General features: G+C 38.0%; 1 non-coding gene and 1 pseudogene across 1 annotated transcript; both read left to right on the forward strand.

The window, feature by feature from the left end:
* The first annotated feature begins 4,747 nt into the window (after positions 1–4,747).
* Positions 4,748–4,853, forward strand: LOC132537898 (U6 spliceosomal RNA). Its single transcript, XR_009549311.1, has one exon. It is a non-coding gene; the product is annotated as a U6 spliceosomal RNA (small nuclear RNA).
* Positions 4,854–10,832: 5,979 nt separating this feature from the next.
* Positions 10,833–23,350, forward strand: LOC132537585 (ubiquitin-like protein 5; annotated as a pseudogene).
* Positions 23,351–23,973: the final 623 nt, after the last annotated feature.

The following is a 23,973-nucleotide window of genomic DNA, read 5'->3' on the forward strand; positions in this document are numbered from 1 at the left end:
TTGCTTCACAAGCAGTGAAGCAGATCTGCAGGTGTCTATCTTTCTCTCCCCCTCTCTGTCTTCCCCTCCTCTCCCCATTTCTCTCTGTCCTATCCAACAATGAGGACATCAATAACAATAATAATAACAAATTTTTTAAAAGACAAGGGAAACAAAAGGGAATAAATATATATATATTTTTAAGTTCAGAGTCTGGTTAGATGGTTACATACGTTGACAGGCACCTAGAGAACAGGGCTTAAAGTAAATTTTGAAGGTGTTACACCTAGAAGTATAATTTACCTGCATGGAGGGTCTGACCATGCCTTGCATTTAAAATATCATGACAAGTAGGTAGTCTTTGCAGTCTGTATTGATGACTCTCTGAAACTTGGGCATAATGATTATCTAAAGTTAATTAGGTATAGAGCTAAGGCAGATGTCTGGGGATTTAAAGAATTAGAAAGCCAGAATGGATTTTCTCAGAAAGACCTGAGAAATCACTGTCTGAAAGATGTCCCAGAACTTCCTAAAGTTTTCTCCTTCCAAGGCAATAGTAAATTCTTTGGTCTATGGGGGTTGGGGGTGGGGTGGAAGGGCTAGGCAGTGAAACATTTGAGAGAGTTGGATACGGGATGTGGTTATTATCTGTAAGCCAGGATGATGGGAAAATGCTGTCATGGAACCGATTTTTAATATTAATAGAGATCATGAATCCCAGAAATGTAGAGGCAGAGTGATAGCATTCTCTTATTTCATGTAAAGTAGATGTAACTACCATAATTGGCATTGAAGCCCAGAGTTCTGGATAAAGGAGCAGTGGACTATACCACTACAGGTACATATATATTTAGTAAATATTAATGCTTTTTTTCCCAAAGGAATCTGCATTTGTTCAAGGGTTAAACTGCACTAGAAAGGATGCAAACACAGACATTTCATTGTGGAATCTGAACTGATTGATAAATGCCTGAAACAGCACCATAATTTTCCATTTGCTCCAGTAAGTAGTACCTTTGCTTGTTTCACTAATTCTATTGAAGTCATTATGTATTTGTGTCTTGGCTTCCTCTTCTGGAGAAATAAGGACATCTGATATTCACAACAATGAAGGGCCACATGTAATATGAGAACTGGATAGAATGGGTGGGTGTGAGTAGGTTTGAATGATGCAAAGACTAGATTGTATCAGGGACATACTAAGTATCACTTCACCTGTTTTTGGCCTCGTCTGTTCTAAGTCCTCTTAGTGAGTCTTATGTCACTCAGTCTCAACCAGATGCTGTGGTGAATTAATGTAATCGTGCCTTGTCTTGTGCCTACATTGTACTTCTGTTGCCTCTTCACCTGGAGTTTTATGGTTCTTAATGAAGTATAATATGACACAGAATACATTGGGAACTATGTATCTACAACCCTGAAATTGAACTTTTGACTGATGAAAAATTAAAGATGGTGAATATATTCTTAATCATTCTGTATTTGGACAAGCTCTTAAAATGCAGCAGTAAACACTCTGTCTCAGTAGACAGACCAACTAGATTAAACAGCATTTGTTGTGCTAGATTTCAAACAGTGTCCAACTCCATAATAATTGTTCTTCTATTCATTCTTTCCTTAAAGACCCCATTTCCATTTTCTTTCCTCCTTCTTTCATGTGATTTCTTTCCTTAGTAAGGTACTAACATGAATTTTGCTTCAAGCTGTTTCTGGAAAAACAAACTATATGAAATGTCAATATGACTTAGATGTATTTTTCTACTTTTTACAGTTGCACTGATTTCTTCTCCCTACTATAAGATGGAAGTCTCCCCCTGCTCATTCTTCAAACCCTAGTTCAATGTGTTCTGAAAAAATTGGTTCCCTCGAGCAGATTTAATCATCTTCTCCATTGGGTTACTATTAATTTTCTAGCACACACATCTATCACTGTACTTATCATAATGTTTTATAGTGTTATGTACTATAAATCCATGAATTCCTTGAGCCCTATCTTAGCCTTCTTTGGATTCTCAGTATCATTAATGGTCTCTGAAATATAGTATATTATCCACATTCTTATGTTAATAAATAAGTAAACTAAAATTTAAGAACATGATTATGATTCACATGATCTATGAAAACTCTACAGTTGAAGATATATACTATATGAGCACCTATTTTATAATTATATGTATCTACTATAGTTATATATGCATATTGAGTATAAAAAATATATGTTTAAACTAGTTAGCTAAATATCTGTCTCCTAACTCCTTGTCACTACCTATGTCTCTCTTCACTACATGTCAGTGTAAGATGAGAACAAGAACAGATAAGTGTTGTTGATAAACAATAGAGCAAAACACTATTTTCTTTGGAGAGATTATTTTTATTTTTTTAATATTTATTTATTTCCTTTTGTTGCCCTTGTTTTTTTTTATTGTTGTAGTTATTATTGTTGTTGTCATTGTTGGATAGGACAGAGAGAAATGGAGAGAGGAGGGGAAGACAGAGAAGGAGAGAAAAAGACGCCTGCAGACCTGCTTCACTGCCTGTGAAACGACTCCCCTGTAGGTGGAGAGCTGGGGCTCAAAAGGGGACCCTTACACCAGTCATTGTGCTTCACAGCTTCATACCCCATGTGCTTAACCCACTGCACTACTGCCTAACTCCCTATTTTTATTGTTTTAGTCAGTCTAGAGCCCCTTTTTTTGGCTCCAGTATATTTTGGTCCTGGCAGATATTTTTTTGTTAGCATGCTCTAACTTCAATACTTAAAGTAGAAATAGCAAATATAAGAAATGAAGTCATTTTCTTTAGTAACTGAAGTAACATTAAAGAAATTCCATTTGGGGAAGAGGTAGATAGCATAATGTTTATGCAGAGAGACTCTCATGCCTGAGGCTCCAAAGTCCCAGATTCAATACCCTGTACCCACCAGCCAGAGCTGAGCTCTGGTTAAAAAAGAAGAAGAAAGAAAGAAAGAAAGAAAGAAAGAAAGAAAGAAAGAAAGAAAGAAAGAAAGAAGAAATTTCATTTGTACCTGAATTACTTGGAATTTCAAGTCAATACTGGGTTCTTTTTTAAAAAAAAAATTTATAAAATGGAAACACTGACTAGACCATAGGATAAAAGGGGTACAATTTCCACCACCAAAGCTACATATCCCCTCCCTTCCCCTGATATTTTTCCTATTCTTTAACCCTCTGGGAGTATGGACCCAGGGTCACCATGTGTTGCAGAAGGTGGAAGGTCTGGATTCAGTAATTGCTTCCCCACTGAACATGGGCATTGACAGGTTGATCCATACTCCCAGCCTGTCTCTCTCTTTCCCTAGTGTGTGGCAGGGCTCTGAGGAAGCAGGGCTCCAGTACACACTGGTGGGATCATCTGTCCAGGGAAGTCCAGTTGTCATGATGGTAGCATCTGGAACCCAGTGGCTGAAAAAGAGTTAACATATAAAGCCATACAAATTGTTGATTAATCATGAGGCTAAAGGCTAGAATATTGCAGATGAAGATTTGGGGTCTCTGTTTTGGAAGTTGCTGGTGGGTCTATTTTAGGTATATTCCAAAGTGCTCATGACTTTATTAGTTTTTGCCTGAACCTGACATCTGATATGCAGGTGGACCCAGGTTATTGTCTGGGGAGACGATGTCATGTCTGGAAAAAGGGATAGAAAGCTGGCTCTGGGAAGAGAGTAGCTCTCAAGTATGGGAAAGTTGTATAAATATTGTTAACTATAAACCCCATCAATCTGATCTGGGGCCCATAGTCAGCATAGGAGCCTATGTAACCTCTACATCCCTATAGGTCTGAACTTGCATTCTGTGGTCATCAGTAGGAACATTCAGAGTTGCACCAATTTCAGGACCCACCTTTTTCAGGTGGTAGAGGAGGATGGAACATTCTCTACCATTATTGATCCACACTGAGGGCAAGGTCCTATGCAGCCCCCCCCCCCAAAGGGGTTCATTATGTTGTTCCTGATGGAAATAACCAGTGATAATTGGGAGAGGGAAATACTAGGTTCTTGAGCATATATTAATTCAATCATAAATCCCTCTCCAGTCATGGATCTCTACTCCAATTTTCATAACCACCTCATATAATTATCATGTTCTGTTTTGTGGGTGTCACCTCTCATTTCTACACCTCAGGCTATATCTAGTCACTGCAAGGGGGGTAAAGGTAAGAATAAAGAAATGGGACTATTGGGGGTCAGGCAGCAGCACAGCAGGTTTAGCACATAGCAAAGTGCAAGGACCAGCGTTAAGAATCCTGGTTCGCATCCCGGCTTCCCATCTGCAGGGGGTAGATCCACAAGCAGTGAAGCAGATCTATAAGTGTCTATCCTACTCTCCCCCCTTTGTCTTCCCCTCCTCTCTCCATTTCTCTCTGCCCTATCCAACAATAATGACATAAATAACAACAGTAATAATAATAACCACAACAACAAGGGCAACAAAAGTGGGAAAAATAGCCTCCAGGAGAAGTGGCTAAAAACTTATTTTGAGTAGTCAAACTGCCTTAAAAATGAAAAAAGAAACCTACAAAATGGGAGGAGATAATTGCACATAATGTGTTGAGTAGAGGTCACTAATGCAAATTGTATGAAGAAATCAATTAACTCAACAGCAGAAATCTAAGGACTAACAAAGGAGCTTGGGATGGGAAAGGTCTGGAAGGGGTTGAAAATTCATTATCCTATGGAATAAGGTAAGTTAATGGAGAGTGTGGTGCACATGACACTATCAAAACTATAGGCAGTGTTCATTTTGACAAAATATATACAGTATATATAGAAAAGATATATACAGTATATATAGAAAAGATTCGCATGACCTGTGCACAAAGATAACATGCAAATTCATGAGAATTTCCATATTTTTTAAATATTTATTTATTCCCTTTTGTTGCCCTTGTTTATTGTTGTAGTTATTATTGTTCTCATCTTTGTTGGATAGGACAGAGAGAAATGGAGAGAGGAAGAGAAGATAGAGAGGGAGAGAAAAAGATAGACACCTGCAGACCTGCTTTACCACCTGTGAAGTGACAAACCTGTGAAGTTGAAACTGGAATCCTTACACTAGTTCTTGCGCTTTGTGCCACCTGCGCTTAACCCATTGCACTACCGCCTAACTCCCGAGATGTTCCATATTTTAAAAACAAGAAAAAGTAACTCTACATGGGACAAAACCAGTTTAGTAAACCAATAAAGTAATTCTCCAATAAAGTAATTTTTAAAAAATGGCAAAACAATAAAAAATGAACATAGGTTCTTAATAGAAGAGCTATACAGATGCCCCATAGGTATATAAAGGTGCCACCAGGAGGGAAAGGGACAGGACTGTGGGGTAAGAAGAATGGCTTGAGGGGTCAATTTCATTGTGTAATTGGTACTGAAATTGAATGGCAGTGACTTGTATATACATATCAAGGTGTGAAGCTGTAGTCCTGACATTTTAAAGTGAATCAATAAATCTTATTACATAAAAGTCAGGCATTGCATAACTCACACATGTTGAGAGAAATATCCACTCACATTTAGAGCTTTACCAGCTATTGGCTTTCTATATTCTTTATCACTCATCTTTCTTTCAAATTTAGACCTCAAATATTTGACTTTAAAATCACACACAAAAAAGTGCACTAATTGTGGTTGCTCCCAAAGTAGAGGAACTTTGGTTTTATGTTCAAGAGAACAGTTACTACTAATTATATTATTATAAATATTCAGAATATACAATGCTACTTTTGTAGCCAATTGAAAATACACAATTAGCATGTGGTTATTCTCTACTGAATTTATTTCTAACCTGAATGTATTATTTGTGTTTGAAAATAAAAGAAAATCATTCCTTATTTGTTCAGTTTACCTCTTTATGATTTATCCAAATTACTTAATTTAGTGCTTTTTTTAGTACTAGGCTTTGAAATGATGCATCTGGGAAAATATCCGCACTCTGCCCAGAACATTTATTTGGAGTGAATTAAATTTATTGAAAGCTCTATTATGTTCTTTATTATGTTAAGAGGATTTCTCAGCTCCTACTAAGGTACCTCTTGTTCCTTGTTCTGAGTTTCATATAAAAACTTCTAGAGCGTGCTAGGGGAAGTCTTCATTTTGTCAAAGAGAAGTAATCCTCATTTATAATGAAACTATCTATTTGTTTTAGTGTGGTAAAGTTTTCTTTCTTTTTCTCTTTTATCACATAGCACAAAGTAGAACTTAGACTGAGTTTAGTGTATTGCACCAAAGTAAAGGACTCTGTGGGGAGGAGGAGCAGTTTTCAGGTCCTAGTGCATGATGGTAGAGGGTGAGGATGTTTTGCAGAAAACTGAGAATTTTTATACATGTATCAACAACTATATTTACTGTAAAGAATTAATTCTCCCCAATAGAAATAAAATAATAAAAAATATTCTATTACATAGATATGCTTTAAACAAGGAAATATTTTATTTAATTTATAAAATAAAAATTAGAAAATATTGACAAAACCGTAGGATAAAAGGGGTAAAATTCTACACACTTCCCACCGTATCCCAGAGTCCCATATCCCATCGCCTCCACTGGAAGCTTTCCTATTCTTTGTAACCTCTGGGAGTATGGACCCAGGATCATTGTGGGGTGCAGAAAATGGAAGGTCTGGTTTCTGTAATTGATTTTCCACTGAACTTGGGCTTGGCAGGTTGACCTCTACTCCTATTCTGTTTCTATCTTTCCCTAGTGGCGCAGGGATCCAGGGAGATGGGGTTCCAGGGTACATTGGTGAGGTCTTATGCCTGTGAGTCAGGTTGGCGTCATGGTAGCATGTGCAACTTGGTGTCTGAAAAAGCACTAATATATAAAAAAGAGCAAATTGTTTAATAATCTAGGACCTAAAGGCAAGAATAAAGCAGATGAGATTTGGGGTCTCCATTTTAGAAAAAGATAGTAGGCCTACTTTAGGTATATTCCAAGGGGCCCATGACTTGACTGAATTTTGCCTGAGCCTGACAGCTAACATGCAGGTGGATCAAAGGTATTGTCTGGGCAGATGATGTCAGCTGGAAATAGGATTAGCAAGCTGGATGAGGGCAGAGAGTAGCTCTCAAATCTGGGGAAAATATAGAAATACCTTTAAATGTAAACCCCAACAATTTGATCTGGGGCCTGTATTCAGTGCAGGAGCCTGTGTAATCTTTGCATCCTTGTGGGTCTGAGCTTGCTTTCTGTGGTCATAGCTAGGAATGTTCTAGGTTGCACCCATTGCCAGACCCATCTTCCTCTTCCTTGAGTGGTAGAGGATTTTGGCCCAAGCTCCCTTTGGAGAATGGAGCAGTCCATACCATTGTTGATCTACATTGAGGGCAAAGTCCTGTAGGGACCCACAAGAGGGACCATTATGTTGTTCCTGATGGAAATGATTAGTAACAGTGGAGAGGGGGATCTATGAGAGTTCTTGGCCCATCATGTCTGTGTGGAAATGCCAGAATTCCCTGACTAGGGCCCCAGGAGATGAGTTGGCCTGTTAGTAAGCAAAAGAGTCATCATTAAAGTATGCCACTAAATTCTTACCTTTATCTAGCTTTTGTAGACTAAGCAAGGAAATTTAAAGATGGTAATGGTGGGGAATAAGACTAGGATGCACCTTGGATGGGGTAGTATAATATACCAAAGCAAGGGACTCTGGTGAAGATTGGAAGAGGGGTCTGGCAGTGGGTACAGGGGAAAGCATTCAGGGTCCTAGGCTGGTGGTGAGAATGTTTTGTAGACATCTGTCACACAGAGCTGGGAAATTGTGCCAATATGTAGACAACTGTGCTATAAACTATTAACCACCCAAATAAAATTTTAAAACAATAAAATAATAAACAATAAAATGGCCAACGGGATTAATAGATTCTTCCTGCAGGCACCAAGCCCCAGTGATAACCCTGGTGGCAATTAAAAAGGCGCCACATAGTTTAGGAAATAAACCTGAAAGTTGCACGTAAAACCCTGCAGATTTTTGTTTGTATTTTCCATATTCTCAAGATGCTAAAACAGTAGTATGTTTGATGGTCATACATTTTAAAGGTAATATATTTGGCAAGCCTGACTTAATCCATTTTATACTGTTTTTTGTATCCATAAAAATAAGACTTCTGTGAACTATTCAGACAGATTAAGCCTCAGAAGGAAAGTGCCTAAACCAGCAATACAAAGAACTTTGGAATCCTAAGCTTGCTTATAAAAGCTACCTACTCAGATCATCATTGCTCCTAAATCTGATACAAGTGGTGAAATGAGAGGCTGAGAGCTTGGAGGTTGAGTTGGTAAAATTCAGTGGTTGAATGGAGGAAAAAGAGCACACATTCTCATGAAGACTTCCAATTTTAAGCTTAGTATTGGACATCTTCCTCATTTCATAAATAAGATGGAACCAATTCAAAGTATATGACTGAATAATGTGCTCATTTATAGGAATCTCCTCATCAATCTTATATATACTGATGCACCCTCTATTCTCCCGTTTGTTCCTTTATATTAAAATTGGGCTTTTCCAAAGTGGCACTATTGCTGTGTAAATGGGTTATTTTCTGTGGGAGTAGGGGATGATTTATCTTTCATATCTTAAGCTTTTTAGCAATAAACCTGATCTTTACCTTATAGATAGTAAGACAATCCTCCACCCTAGTAACAATAGCATCAAATGTTTCTAGACATTGCCAAATATCCCTTAGGGACAGAATTGCCTTTTGTTGAGAACTGTACAAAAAAGAACTTTAGAAATTACATTTAATTTCTCTATGGTCCGGGAGGTGGCGCAGTGATAAAGCTTTGGACTCTCAAGCAGGAAGTCCTGAGTTCGATCCCCAGCAGCACATGTGCCAGAGTGATATCTGGTTCTTTCTCTCTCCTCCTATCTTTCTCATTAATAAATAAATAAAATATTTTTAAAAAGAAATTACATTTAATATGGTGGTGCTAAAAGTCATCCTTGAATTTCGTCTGCCTAAAGCAATAAACTTTGTTTTGCTTACTTTACAATCAAATGGTATGTGTTCCTGGTCAAATGACCATCCATAATGTGCAATTAAATATATATCTCACATATACTTTGCTCAAGAGATTTTGAATTCTCTCCATCCAGCTGATCAAAAATGATGGATGAGTGATGACGGATGGATGGATAGATGGATGGATGGTTGGATGGATGGATGGATGGATGGATGGATGGATGGATGGATGGATGGGAGGACAGATAGAAAAGAAGAAACCTGTTCAATTAACAACTTTGATAGGAACTTGTATGCATATTGTGTCTATTTACATTTTACTAAGAATAGTCATTGTCATCACATAAACTGGGAAACTGAGTACTTAGGTGGTCATTTTCAGGCAACGATTTCCCTAAAACAATAGAACAAAATATAAGTCTTGGGGGAGGGTGTGGAGGTAGGGTGTCACTCACCTGTCTTTACAGCATAAACTCAATATAGTTTCTGCTTAATATATTCTCTGAGTCTGAGCTGCTGATAGAAATTCAAAGGAGGAACTAAACTGAGGTTTTACTGGACAGAAAATTTTTGAGAAATTTATTCTGAATAAAAGGAAATAAAATCTCAAATTTATACATGTAATTATTATAATGTTTCATGATAAACATCATTTTGAGATATTTAAATATCTACCATGTTGTATAATCATTGAAGTAAGTAAATTCATGTTATATAGTGGGGTTTAAAGAACAAAAATCAGATTTTAGGTGTTTGACTCTGTCCTTGCTAGCTTATGTTAGGTAAGTCATTGGATTTCCCAGAGTACATAAGATTTTATATATATATATATAATATATATCAGCTCTAAAAAAAGTGCTTCTCTTAACTTTCTTCCATAGCATAAAATGAAAGTTATATTTATAACTTTATTTGAAAGATAATTTACTCTAGGTGATTTCAAGATATTATGTATTTAGAGCAGTGTTTGGAGTTGATGGCTGAATCAGATGTTCATCCATTGTCCAGTAAATAAAGAAAATATGAATGACCAAAGATAAGAAGACTGAGAGACATTATGACAATCTTGTGAACTCTGCACATTGGGACATGTCTGTAAAGACTCTAATCAGGCTATTTCAAATAAATCTTCACTCTGCTGTAGGGATTATAATAACCACTGTGGCAGTATTTGAATGATAAGTTTTGGTTTATAAGCAAGGTTCAATTCCTGGCACCTTGAAGCCTCAGACATGAAGTCATTTGCATAACCATTATGCTATCTCCTCAACCAACAGAAGTTTCACATTTTTAACCTAGGAATCACAGTTTTTTTGCTTGATTTTTTATTAGTGGTTTAATAATGATTAAGAAGATTGTGAGATAAAAAGGGTACAATTCCATACAGTTCCCACCACCAGAGTTCTGTGTCCTATCTCCTCCATTGGAAACTTCTCTAATTCTTTATCCCTCTGGAAGTATGGACAAGCATTCTTTTTTATTATTATTATCTTTATTTATTGGATACAGACAGCCAGAAATAGAAAGGGTAGGGGAGATAGAGAGGGAGAAAGAAAGAGAGACTCCTTCGGACCTGCTTCACTGCTTGTGAAGCTTCCCCTTGCAAGTGGGGACCGAGGGCTTGAAACTGGATCCTTGAGCATTGTAACATGTGCACTCAACCAGGTACGCCACCTCCCAGCCCTGGACCAACATTCTCTATAGGGTGCAGAAGGTGGAAGGTTTAGCTTCTGTAATTGCCTCTTTACTGGACATGGGTGTTGACAGGTCAATCCATACCCCCAGCCTGTTTCTGTCTTTTCCTAGTGGGGTAGGACTCTGGGGAGGTGGGGTTCCAGGACACATTGGTGAGGTTGTCTACCCAGGCAAGTCAGGATGGCGTTATGGTAGTGGCTGCAACTCTGTGGCTGAAAGCCGATAAGATGTAAAGCAGATAAAATAGTTCAGTAAACAGTAATCCAAGCAGATGAAACTAGGGGTCTTTGTATGGGAAGAAGCTGCGAAGTCTATTTTAGGTATGTTCCAAGGGACTCATGACTAGTAATTTTTGCCCGAGCCTGATAGATAACATGCAGGTGGACTAAAAGTATTGTCTGGGAAGATGTTTCAGAGTTGAGAATAGAACTAGAAAGCTGAGTTAGAGTATGCTACCAGTGCCACCGTGCCACATTTCACTTAGGACTGTATCCAGAGACATCAAGCCTGAGATGTCAACTATACAACTCCAATAACATAGAGAGACCTTTCCTATAATATGGGACTCCCTAGTTCCATTTTAAATGGCACATTCTCTAACAAAGTTATAAAACCTAGATATAGACCAGAGTCTAAGGGACCAGGCACATGTATCCATAAACTAAGGGAGAGTGAGTGCCTTAAAGTGAAAGTGCTCAATAATCTGTAGTGCATAGACTTAGATTCAGTAAGTTCAGCAAGCAAGTAGAAAGACCTAAAGAGGACTTCCTAAAGTACCTAATTAAATATTTACTACTGTTGAAACTTTAACATAAAAGGGGTTTGTGGGAGCCATGTTGTGTAAAAGGATTCACAGTGGGGAGCTAAGAATGGGTTTAAACAATGCAAGTTTTATTAGGGTGAAACAGGTAAAAGGCAAAATAAGCAATTATCATCAGGGTTTAAGAGTATGCTAGGTCCATAAAGTCTGAGTATAGTTATCAAAAGTTTAAACCCATAAGATAAACAATTATCAGCTCTGGTTAAGGTTGCTCACAGCTCTAGAGGGGTCTAGAAGTTTACCAGCTAGCACAGTCACACGTGTTCAGTTCCCAGAAGTAGCCATGGTGGATACCTGGAGCACCTCCGCCAAGATGCTTCTGACCAAAAGAAGCAGCAGCCAAAGAGCGTGACCTGCTCCAAGTCCATGCTTTTTATACATTCCCTTCTCTGTCTGTAGCACTTCCTCAGGCTGACACCATTCGTATACTAATAGTCCCAAACTCCTGATGGGGTCACAACATACTACTTAGGCCTAACAACTCTCCTCTCCTAACCCTACTTCACTTCCCTGCTTCAATTTAAGTCTAACATTGTCAGGTAAAGTAAGGACTACAAAATCTGGATACTGACTCACTTTAATGATGGCTTTTTTGGTCAAGAAAGGCCAGCCCCATCATCTGGAGCTCAGTCAGGGAATCCTTGGATTCCCACATAGATATGATGATCCCAGACCTCTAATAGATCCCTCTCTCTGCTATCACTGTTCACTTCCATCAGGAATGTCATCATAAGTCCTCTTGTGTGTCACTCCAGGACCTTTCCCTCAATGTAGAACAACAGTATAAACTGCCCCACTCTCCAAAGGGAGGCTGGACCAGCCTACTCTGTCACTCCAGGATGACTGGTCCTGAAATGAGTGCAGCCTAGAATATTTCCAGTTGTAACCATGGACTGTGAGCTCAGACCTACAGAGACTCAGAGGTTACACAAGCTCCTGTGCTAAACATGGATATATCTGGGCCGTAGGTCAGATCAATGGGGTAAACAGTTAATGGTACTTACATACTTTCCTCATATTTGGGAGCTACTCTCTGCACTAATTTGGGATTCACAGTTTTAACACAGGAATTCACATTTTTAACCAGGTAGAAAAAGACCTAAGTTGGGATTGAGTGTTTTCCAGAGACCTATTGAGGGGGGTAAGAATTGAACCCATGTCTCAGCAATGGTACTATAAACCATTAACTCCCCAAATGATTTGAAGAATGTAAATTTAAAATAAAAAAAGACAAAATCATTGCTAGAATGATTAGTCTATCTTGACTGTAGTCCTATATTGTTGATTATATATTTAGAGAATATTTGCACACATGGTGGTTAGCATCATTGGTTATCTAGTCCACAGTTAGGTTGAACTGTTCATGAATCTGTCTCCACACAGGTGGGCAGTAGGGACTCTGGTCTTTTTGCCAGATGTGTGCACTTTAATGTCTGCACTCAACTGGTGAGCCACTACCTGGCCGCCTAAAGGTGAATTTAGAAAAAAAAACAGCTTTGTTCAATTACAGAAACCAGACCTCCCACCTTCTGCAACCCATAAAGATCTTTGGTCCATTCTCCCATTCAGATAAAGAACAGGAAAACTTCCAGTGGAGGGGATGGGATATGGAACTCTGGTGGTAGGAATTGTATGAAATTGTACCCCTCTTATTCCACAATCGAGCATTATTAAATCACTAATAAAAAAATAAGAACAAAAAAAATCAGCTCTATTATTTTTATAATTCTGGTCTGAATTGTTTTTGTTTTTCAAAATATTCTGGAGAATTTGAGTTGATATAATATTTTTTTAATTTTATACTTCTGGGGCAGGGGTAGATAGCAATAGCATAATGGTTATGCAAACAGACTTCCATGCCTAAGGTTCCAAGGTCCCAGGTTCAATCCCCTACATCACCATAAGCCAGAGCTGAGCAGTGCTTTGTTAAAAAATAATAATAATAGTAATAATAAATAATTATACTTGTGTTCTTTTTCTTTTTTTCTCTTTTTTTTTATAGAGTAGTATACTATGGAGTATATATCCCATAGCTTCTTTTTTTATTTCTTTATTGGGGAATTAATGTTCTACATTCAACAGTAAATACAGTAGCTTGTACATGCATAACATATCCCAGTTTTCCATATAACAATAAAACTCCCACTATTTCCTCTGTTGTGTTCTTTTTCATTTCATCAAGTTCCATCTAATGAAAATATGTGAATAGGAAGTACTTACTTTTCTTTGGCTTTTTTAAAAAAGTAAATATTTACTTAAATATTTATAGGGTGAGAGAAGAGAGGAGAGAGCACTGCTCAGCTGTAGCAGAAGGTGGTGTCAGAGATCGAATCTATGGCTTCTGGTGCCTCACTCATGCAAGTTGTGTACTACATACAACAAGCTAAATTATGTCCTTGATGCTCTATACTTTTCTTAATCAAGTATATCCTTGGCTTTTTATAAAACTATTCAGGTAGATACTGCTTGTGTTTTACTGGAACGTCAATAGGCATACCCTACCTGTCTATTAAGAAGGTGTTCATTTCATCATGTCCCATGTGCCTAGCACTGAAAATTCCTGAAACCCCATTCCTTCACTGTTATTGTCAGATGTAGTTGTTGCTTTTATTTGTAATACTACCCCACAATAACAGTGGTTGGAAGTATAAAGAATAACTTGATAGGAACTTTTTGCTACTTGGGATAGAAAGTAGAGAGCATATTTTTAATTATATGCTTGAAAGTGCTATCACTTAGAACTAGTACTTTTTCCATATCAAAGGACTAAATGATGTTTTGAGCTCTTTGATTAAACTCTTTGCTCTATTTAGGTTTTTGTTTTTAAATATTCTAGAGACAGCATTCTAAGTAGTTATAACAGGATCATCTGAGTCCATTATAAAGTTTTCGAGAAAGGATGTACTGGAATTTTGTTTGTTTATAGGTATTTCTTTAAGCATATCTGTTGTCTGTCTGGCACAGATTACTTTTTTAAAACAGATTTTATTTTTAACTTTTATTTTTGTCTTCTTTTTTTGATAAGACAGAGAGAATCTGAGAGGAGATAGAGGAGCTAAAGAGGGAGGGAGAAAGAGAGGCACCAACTGTGGACTGGCTGCTCTGGGTCCCTCACCCCCCTGGCCAAAGGAGGTGAGGGTCAGAGTGGCCCCCAGGGAGTCCTGGGGTAGCTCTGTGTGTAGAGGGCAAAGTGCTCAGAGACAAGCAGTCAGCTCTGGGAGAGCCTCAGTAGGGCAACTCATTTATTGAAAGAGAAAGCAAGTACAAATACTCATTACCCAGGGAGAAGGTCAAGGTAATCATTAATCCAAACACAAAGCAACACAATGCATAGACACATTTTGACCTTCAACTATTTCATCACAAGTGGAAAGTTACCATACAAGGTTCGATCATGAGCTTCACAATGCATATTTCCCCTGGGGTAAATTACAGGTACCTCAGGGCAAGGGGAGGAGGAGAGGGAGTTGAGTAATGGGAGTTTGCTGTGGTTTTTCAAGTTTGGCCAAACACAATGTACAGTAATTCATTGCCTTTGTTTTAAGGGGAGAGGAGGGCCATGTGCAGGAAGATAGCCCCCATTCCAGAGAAGCCATCCATCATTAGTTCATGAGGTCTGGGGAACCTACCCTTGTCTAGACCAGGAGGGAGAGTCGGGGGTCAACTCACTCGGACCTCATGGAAACAATGGCCTGGACTTTCCAGGACAGTGGGCCTATCCTCCAACAACCAACCACACTACTTCACCAGTTGTGAATCTTCCTCCACTGCAGGGATGGGGACTAGGGCTTGAACCCAGGTCTTTGAGCATAGTAATGTGTGCAACATAATCAATTAATGAAACAGATTTTTAGCAGGTAAAAATAGACTTGACTTACGGCTCAAAATATTCAAATATACAGATTAAAATGAAAATAAAATCATTTTCATAATATATTAATTAAAGTGAATTTTTCAGAATCATAAAATTTACTTTCTTACATGATATAGGTTTTTTGGTTTTTGACGTTTACTGAACATTTTTTCAGAGTATGTGCCTGAAATGCAATTGACTTGGAAATAAAGAATATCTACAAGCAAATCATTTTTATTTGACACCTCGATGGTGAACATTGAAATCTGACAGATTTGAAGTTAGCATGTGAATGTGAAAAATATCATTTTTGTAAGTGCATAGGGAAGCATTGTGTTGGCACACAATAATGATGTATTGAAAGTAACCAGAAATACTTTCTTTGATGTATATATTTGTTGGGAGCAAAGCTTGACAGCTACTTTATCTAGGAAAAAAACACCATTAAAACAGAAATTCTTAAACTTTAGCTGCAACTGCCTTTTAGAACCAAACATGGGCCCAATTCAAAATAATATTAGTACGAAGACCCTAAAGCTCTCATTGTCAGACTGCTTCACACAACCCACCTAGGTAATTTGACTGTTCTAGAAGCTGTGATCAGAAATAACTTCTGTGACATAAAAATGATCTGATAACCTTGTGTGTTTAATGTTTGTAGAGTAATGATTGCTCTTCCCTTTAGAGTTATCAGTGGAATGTTGAGGCCCTCAAGTCCTGCTTAATTAGTGTTTTCATTTACAAGGCACTCAGTCCCTAGAAAGTAGAAACATTTACTACTCAAAGCAGATCCTGAAACAAACAATTAAAAAATCATAATTCATAATAGCAAATGCTAATATTAAGTATCACTATTCTTCAGGGATCCATGTTTTAATCATATCTTTTTATAGTCTTGCCAGTTTTTTGCCTTGGCAAATCACAGTCTCTTCCCCATCTGGGCTTTTATATCTACCTAGGTGAGGAACTAGGATGAAGAGATGGCTGAAAAGTGACACCACTATCATTGACAGAGACCCCCCCAAACCCCCATGGGCTGTGTTAACTTTGGGCTTTGGGCTGTGTTAACTTTGAATTTTCTTGGCTTGTAGTTCTTAAAATGTAGGGCCAGATTTCCAACCATTCTCTTTTTTGTTTATATTCCCAGAACAAATTGCACATGGCAATAACAACACAAGCCTTGTTTCTACCTGAGGCAGCCATTTTTGTCAACATCTGCTCTTTACCATTTGCTGAATACTTAGGACAAGAAAATTAGAATTGAATTCATCAAAATTGTTAAAGTCAACAAAATTCAAAGATAGGTATCAGAAAAAGTTGTCCAAAAAGGGAAAAAACTAATGTTTTTGCCCCCTTTGTCAAAACTCAGATGCCCTTATATGTTGGGACTTATTTCCAGGATGTATTATTCCATTGGTCAATGTGTCTATTTGTATTACAATAACAAGCAGGTTTTATTATAATAGCCTTATAGTTAAGATCTGGGAGTGTGATGCCTACACTCTTTTATTCTTAATATCACTTAGGTGATTCTAGGTATTTTTTTTATTCCAGATAAACTTTTGTAGCTTTTGTTCTGTTCTCTTAAAAATTTTGGTGGAAACTTGATGGGGATTGCATTATATTTGTATATAGTTCTGGACAAAATAGTCGTTTTGATGATGTTAATTCTTCCAATCCATGAGCATGAGACATCTTTCCATTTCTTTGTATCTTTTTCTATTTCCATGAATAGTGAGTGTTAGTTTTCAGTATACAATATAAATTTATAAATTCCTTCTTCTACTGATGTGATGTTTGCAAAGAGGAATAACACTGATTTTTGCATATTAATTTTGTGACTTGACCCTTTACTATATTGGTTAATAATTTCCAGAAGCTTCCTATTGACTCTTTAGGATTTCCTATGTATACAATCATACGAGCCACAAATAGGGACAGTTTGACTTCTCTTCCTACTTGTTTCCTTTCAATTCCTTCCTCTTGCCTAATTGCTATGAGTAGGACTCCTAACACTATCTTGGAAGGCAATAGTTGACAACCTTGTCTACTGCCTGATCTAATTGGAAATGCTTTCAGTTTCTCATCATTGAGTATGATGCTGGCTATAGGTATATTATACATAGACTCAAATAGATTTAGAAATAAGGAAGTTGGGCGGTAGCGCAGTGGGTTAAGGCATATGGCACAAAGCACAAGAACCTGCGTAAGAATCCCGGTTTGAGCCCATGGGGAGACGCTTCACAAGCAGTGAAGCAGGTCTGCAGGTATCTGTCTTTCTCTCCCCCTCTCTGTCTTCCCCTTCTCTCTCCATTTCTCTCTGTCCTATCCAACAATGACAACAACAATAATAACTACAACAATAAAACAACAAGAGCAACAAAAGGGAATAAATAAATATTAAAAAAAAGAAATTTCCTCTCTTTTCCTATTTTTGTAGTGTTTTGGTCATGAAAGGGTGTTGGATCTTGTCAAAAAGCTCTCTATGCATCTATTGAAATAATCAGGTGACTTCGCTTTTCCTTTTGTTGATGTAGTGGATCACATTTATTTATTTACCTATATTGAACCAGTCTCACATTCCTGGGATAAATCCCACTTGCTCATGATGGAGAGCAGTGTGAAGAATTCTCAGAAGGCTAGAGAAATGGATCTACCCTATGGCAGTTTCTCTCCTGCAGATCTGTCTTAAGGAAATAATCATACCCATCCAAAGAGATCTGTGTATACCTATGTTCATAGCAGCATAATTTGTAATAGCCCAAACTTGGATGCAATCTAGATGTCCAAGAACAGATGAGTGATTAAGAAAGTTGTGGTGTATATATATGTATATATACACAATGGAATACTACACATATTAAGAATAATAAAGTCACTTTGTTTAACTCATCTTGGATGGAGTTTGAAGGAATCCTGTTAAGTGAGGTAAGCCAGAAAGAAAAGGATGAATATGGAATGATTATGAGATCATTCTTGAGATCTCTCAAAAACAAGAACAGAAAAGGGAAACACAAAATAAATTTTGACAGTTTGGTATATTCCACCAGTACAAAGAACACTTGGAACAGAGAACAGGAGGAAGGAGAGCGGAGGGGAACTTTCAGGTATTGGTATATGATGACGAAGGACCTAAGCTGGTGGTGAGAATGTTTTGCAGACACCTATAATGGTGAGGTGGGAAGTTATACCCATGTGCCAAAATATGTACTGTAGACCATTTAACTTCACAATAATAAAAAAAAAAGAACTAGGTTTAATATTTCAAATATGAAAAAGTACCCCAGTACCCTAGCTTTCACATCCCAGGAAAATGTATGATATATTGTTATGTTTGACCAGTTAGCTAGTAATATCTTAAGCAAAGATAGAAATTTAAACATTTGTTTAAGTATCATAGGTAGTGATATTAGCTGGAGTTTGACATTACACATGCAACCTATTTTATTGTGTACTGTATGCACATATGTATACATACAACATTGTTCATATCTCTTATGTGCATTTTGTTAGTAGCACCATAATTGTTTTTCTATTACTACCTTATGTTCATTTAGATCAATAATTTAATTTTAGCCTTTTGAATAATTAATGTGAAGCTGCTATTTTTTAAAATATTTATTTATTTGTTCCCTTTTGTTCTTGTTTTATTGTTGTAATTATTATTGTTGTTGTTGTTGGATAGTACAGAGAGAAATGGAGGGAGGAGGGGAAGACAGAGAGGGGGAAAGAAAGACACCTGCAGACCTGCTTCACCGCTTGTGAAGCGACTCCCCTGCAGGTGGGGAGCCGGGGGTTTGAACTGGAGTCCTTACACTAGTCCTTACGCGTTGCGCCACCTGCGCTACCACCCAACTCCCGAAGCTGCTATTTTTATCTGCTTATGGCTTTAGTTTTCTCCAACACTTGCTTTTTTTTTTTTTTTTTTTGGTAGCACTTGTTGATAATCTAAAACTAGTTTTTCTTCACTTCTTTGTATAAGTCAGGGACAAAGGAATATAATCTTTGTAAAGTAACCAGAGTCATTTTGATTATAAACATGAGTAATTCATTCTAGAAAATGAGAAGAGTACTACTCTGTGAGCCTGTGGTTTCCAGGGCAGACTTTAGGGATACAATAAAACAAATATTCCAGTTTCCCCTCTGAAAGTACATGTGTCCCGCCTATCAGGCTTGGAAGCAAGAGCCAGATGAGAAAAGGGTAGGTAGGTGAGAAAAATGTGGGCTCTTTTATGGGGAGTAAAGAAACACTCAAAATAATGGGATAAATATGCAATGAACTTGGAGTCTACTTCTTCTTCTTCTAGCGTTTGCCCTTCTTCCGTAGCCAGTCAACAGCGTCAGGTTGAGCCTGATGTAAAGTTTGGAGACCTCCTTTGAATCTGGAGAGGTGGCAGTCTTCAATGTATCACAAAATGGTGTCTGGGGCCTGTCTGGTGAAATCACCTCCTCTTTCAGTTGAGTCAAGCTCCATGGCTTGGGGTCCGAAGGTACAAGCATGCCACATTGTTTGGGGTTATTATTTTATAAATTCATATTAATAATTACAAGTCATTGGTTGTAAAATCTCTTCCAGTAATATTGCTTCCAATTGGTAACATTATCATCATTATCACTATCATTAATTTTATAATAGAAATTACTGAAAACTTACTTTTTAGGTACTATGCTATACAGACTCAGTTTTTTCATAAAAAAAAATCATGGAAATAAGGATCCCATAAAACAATGTAAGTGAAAGTGAACAGGAACTTTCTCAAGTTCACAATTGCTAAGTGGCTATATTCTAATCCAGGGTGTCTGGAGGTGATTTATAGTGTGAGTGCACACTTTACAATTTGCAAGGACATGGATTTGGGCCCCCCAGCCACCACCACACAGGAGCACCTTGCCCTGAAGACTCTAAAATGGGGAATTGGGCGGTAGCGCAGCAGATTAAGCACACATGGTGCGAAGCGCAAGGACCAGCATAAGGATCCTGGTCGAGCCCCTGACTCCCCACCTGCAGGGGAGTCACAGGCAGTGAAGCAGGGCTGCAGGTATCTCTCTTTCTCTCCCCGTCTCTGTCTTTCCCTCCTCTCTCCATTTCTCTCTGCGTTAACAACGATGACATCAATAACAACAACAATAATAACTGCAACAACAAGGGCAACAAAGGGAAAATAAATAAATACAAAAAAAATTTTTTAAAGACTCTAAAATAGTGTGAGTGAAAAGGGCACATTTTAGGGGAAGAATGCAATTTAACATAAACACAAGCATTGTCTCAATTGCTTAATCTCATATAACAGGAATAACAGGAATAATTAGGTCAATCATAAGTTAGAAGAGAGGAACACAGGAATTTGTAATAATGAATATGATTATTCTAAACTAGCCAAATTATTCTCTAAAATGTTCCTGGAGAATTTGGAATCTACATAGGAGATGTCATCTTCAGAGTAGTGAGTGACCTAGTGAATAGTTGAATAATGTGCCTTTAGTTTTTCTTATTTAAAATTCTCCTCATTTTCTAAAGACTCTGTTATTTGCCATCAGAGTTTGTAAAGAGATTTTTTGACACCAAATATCATGAAAGATATGAAAAACTAGTAGGATAGCTTCTCTTAATAAAAGTCAAGATATGAAAGAAAAATATAGCTGTTGTTATACTCTCAACTAAAAAGTCATTATTATATTAAAATATATCAGAGTGTTTTCCATTAGGAATTTCGTAGATATTAACTCCGAGGTATATAAGAAATATGCGCAAAGAGTTTTATGTCAAATAAATATGTGAACACCTAAATTTAGTAAATATACAGATAATTAAGCAAATTATGTCTCCAGTCCTTTAATATGCTTATGTATGTGTTATAAATATGCTTGGAATAGAATATTTTATGTAACACTTAACAAATGTTTCAGCATGAAAGTCTCACCCCCCTCCATTTTTTTTGTTTTGTTTTGTTTTGGTATTGTCAGAGAGTATCCTTTTAACCCATGCTAAGATAACACACTTAAAAGTATTTATTAGTGATTTAATATTGACTTACAAAATTACAAGATAAAATTGGTATAATCCCTCACTGTTCCCACCACCATTCCCTCTACTAGAGGATATAGCAGTTCTCTTAAGGTTGCAGATATGGGTTAACTATTATTTCTACATTTCTCTGTCTATATTTGTATACACTTGCACATTTTTTCCCCATGGTTCTGTTTCCTCCTCCTTTTCAAATCACACCTACACCTATTACTACTTTCAAATGTCCTTCCTTCTTTCCTCTTCTCTCACTATGTCCTGTTGGAGTTGGAGTTCAGAACCCTCTGGTCATCTTCCCCCTATCATTTCTCCTCTTGTGGAGGTTTGGACCAAAATTCTTTCAGGGGCGCATAAGGTGGAAGTTCTGGCTTCTGTGATTGCTTCTCCCCTGGACATGGGCATTGGCAGGTTGATCTATACCCCCAGCCTGCCACTTTTTAGAGAATAGTAATATTAATAACTGCCACCTAATTTTTGAAAATACTGTTCCCATCACTTAACAGACATAGGACTATGGATGCTTGTGTCCTGGAATAACACAACATCCTAGAATGAACATGTACAGAAAAGTGACATATTAAAGAGTATAAGTCCTTGAACAAAAAGCAGATCTAGAGGGAGAACTAAATTAAAACTATGTTTATAATATGATTCCTTTGAACCACATTGTACAAAATTTCTTGTGTTAGTAATATCTGGATAGAGATACGTGAATCTACTGTAAATATCATTATAAAGTAGCCCAGTGATTATTGTAATATTCTCAACAAAAGCAGTGAAATCTAACAAGAAAATGTATAGGAAAAGTCTCTAGGGTTTTTACGTTCAAAATTTACCATCCTGTGGATGTTAATACTTGATAGATTGATAGTTATAAAGACCTAATTTCAAATTAGTGTTGTCCATGATCTTATATGCCCTGGGACCACATATCCAGCCTCCTCATCTATAGAATGAAGGTAGAGAGTATGTGGATATCTTCTATGAATAACATCACAAAAGACCAAAATTATAATAATCGGGGGGGGGGACCGAACAAGTAAAATACATGTTTTGATATCTTTCTCATCCACTCTTCTCATAAAATAAGAAAAAAAATTAAAGTTAAATTATAGGCATAGGACACAAAAATAAAAATGCTGCCAACTGTTAAATTATATATAAGCACATTGTGTGTGTGTGTGTGTGTGTGTGTGTGTCTGTGTGTGTGTCTCTCTGTGTGTGTGTGTCTGTGTGTGTGTGAGTGTGTGTGTCTGTGTGTGTGTGTGTCTGTATGTGTGTGTGTGTGTAAGGACAAATTGTATTAAAAATATAAGTTGCTTCCACATGGTACTTAAAATGACAAATGAAAAACTAAAACAAAGTTAACCAATCACCACTTATTATATAAACATCCATATGATGTTTGCCATCAAATAGATAAAACATCTGGCCCATGAATAGAAAATTTTACTTTTCATATACAAACCCTGATGACATTTTCTTGGTATGTATTTCTATAAAATGTGTTTTCCTCCCCAAAGCAAAGAGCAGAATGAAAGGTGCACAAGAAATACGTAAGTAGAGAGGCATTCAGTCCCTTGAGTGTGCTCCAGGTCTTTAGAGGAACAGGACCCTGCACTTCCTGCTTCAGTGCTCTGGGTGTCCTTACTGGTGCTTTTCTGCAGCACCCTTTGCAAGTGAAGTCTCTGTGTCTGCTCTTATGGGAAACTGTGGCCACACATCCGTGCAGGAATCCTCCTGATCAATCCCTGGATCCACAGAATTGGCAGTGCCAGAGCCCCAAGTTGATCTAGGTAGTTTGCAATGACTCTCTGGGGAAGAAAGTCCTTGTGAAGTACAACATGGATGACACCATCGGGGACCTGAAGAAGCTGATCACAGCCCAAATGGGCACCAGCTGGCATAAGATCGTCCTGAAGAAGGGCTAAGGCATCTTCAAGGTCACATAACCCTGAGAGACTATGAGATCCATGATGGCATGAACCTGGAACTTTACTATCAGTAGAGAAGCCGCCAGTCCTGGATGTCACCCCTCACCCCTCCGGTTCCCATGCTGTTGTCTTCAAAAACTCTTGTCTTGAAGCCATCAGAGCAGCTTAGAAAAAGTAAGTTGGACATGCCCATGGAAATCAGCATGCACCTGTACTCCAAGCTATGCACCTCTCTGTCCCTGTAGTGAGGGTCCCCAGGACGTCCCAGACCTCCACATCTTCCTGCTTGCTTGGCCCAGTCAGAGGGGTCTCACCCTGTGACCAGCCCACCCTCCCAACTTTTCCCACAAGGTCTGCAGCTTCCTGAGGATACCGACACCCTGAAGGAGGTGGGCCTGTGCTTCTGTGAGTTGTCCGAGGGGAAGCAGGAGGGCAAATTCTATCTGACAGAGCTGCAGAGGCCATGTTGCTGTGAAGGCTTCATATCAGACTCTGAGATTAGGAGAGCGTGTGGATGGGGAGTACTCAGATGTGAGGAACAGTTAGCAAGTTCCAGCAGCAGTTCTGGTGACTGTGTGAGCCCCTGCAGGTGAGGGGCTGCATTTTCTCAAGTCTTTCCCAGGCTGGGCTGGTGGGGACAGGAGCCTCCCAGCTCTGGGACTGCTCCTCCTCTCAGGTGAAGGCCCAGCCCATGGGG

Source organism: Erinaceus europaeus, chromosome 3 (genome assembly GCF_950295315.1).
Source record: "Erinaceus europaeus chromosome 3, mEriEur2.1, whole genome shotgun sequence".
NCBI lineage: Eukaryota > Metazoa > Chordata > Mammalia > Eulipotyphla > Erinaceidae > Erinaceus > Erinaceus europaeus.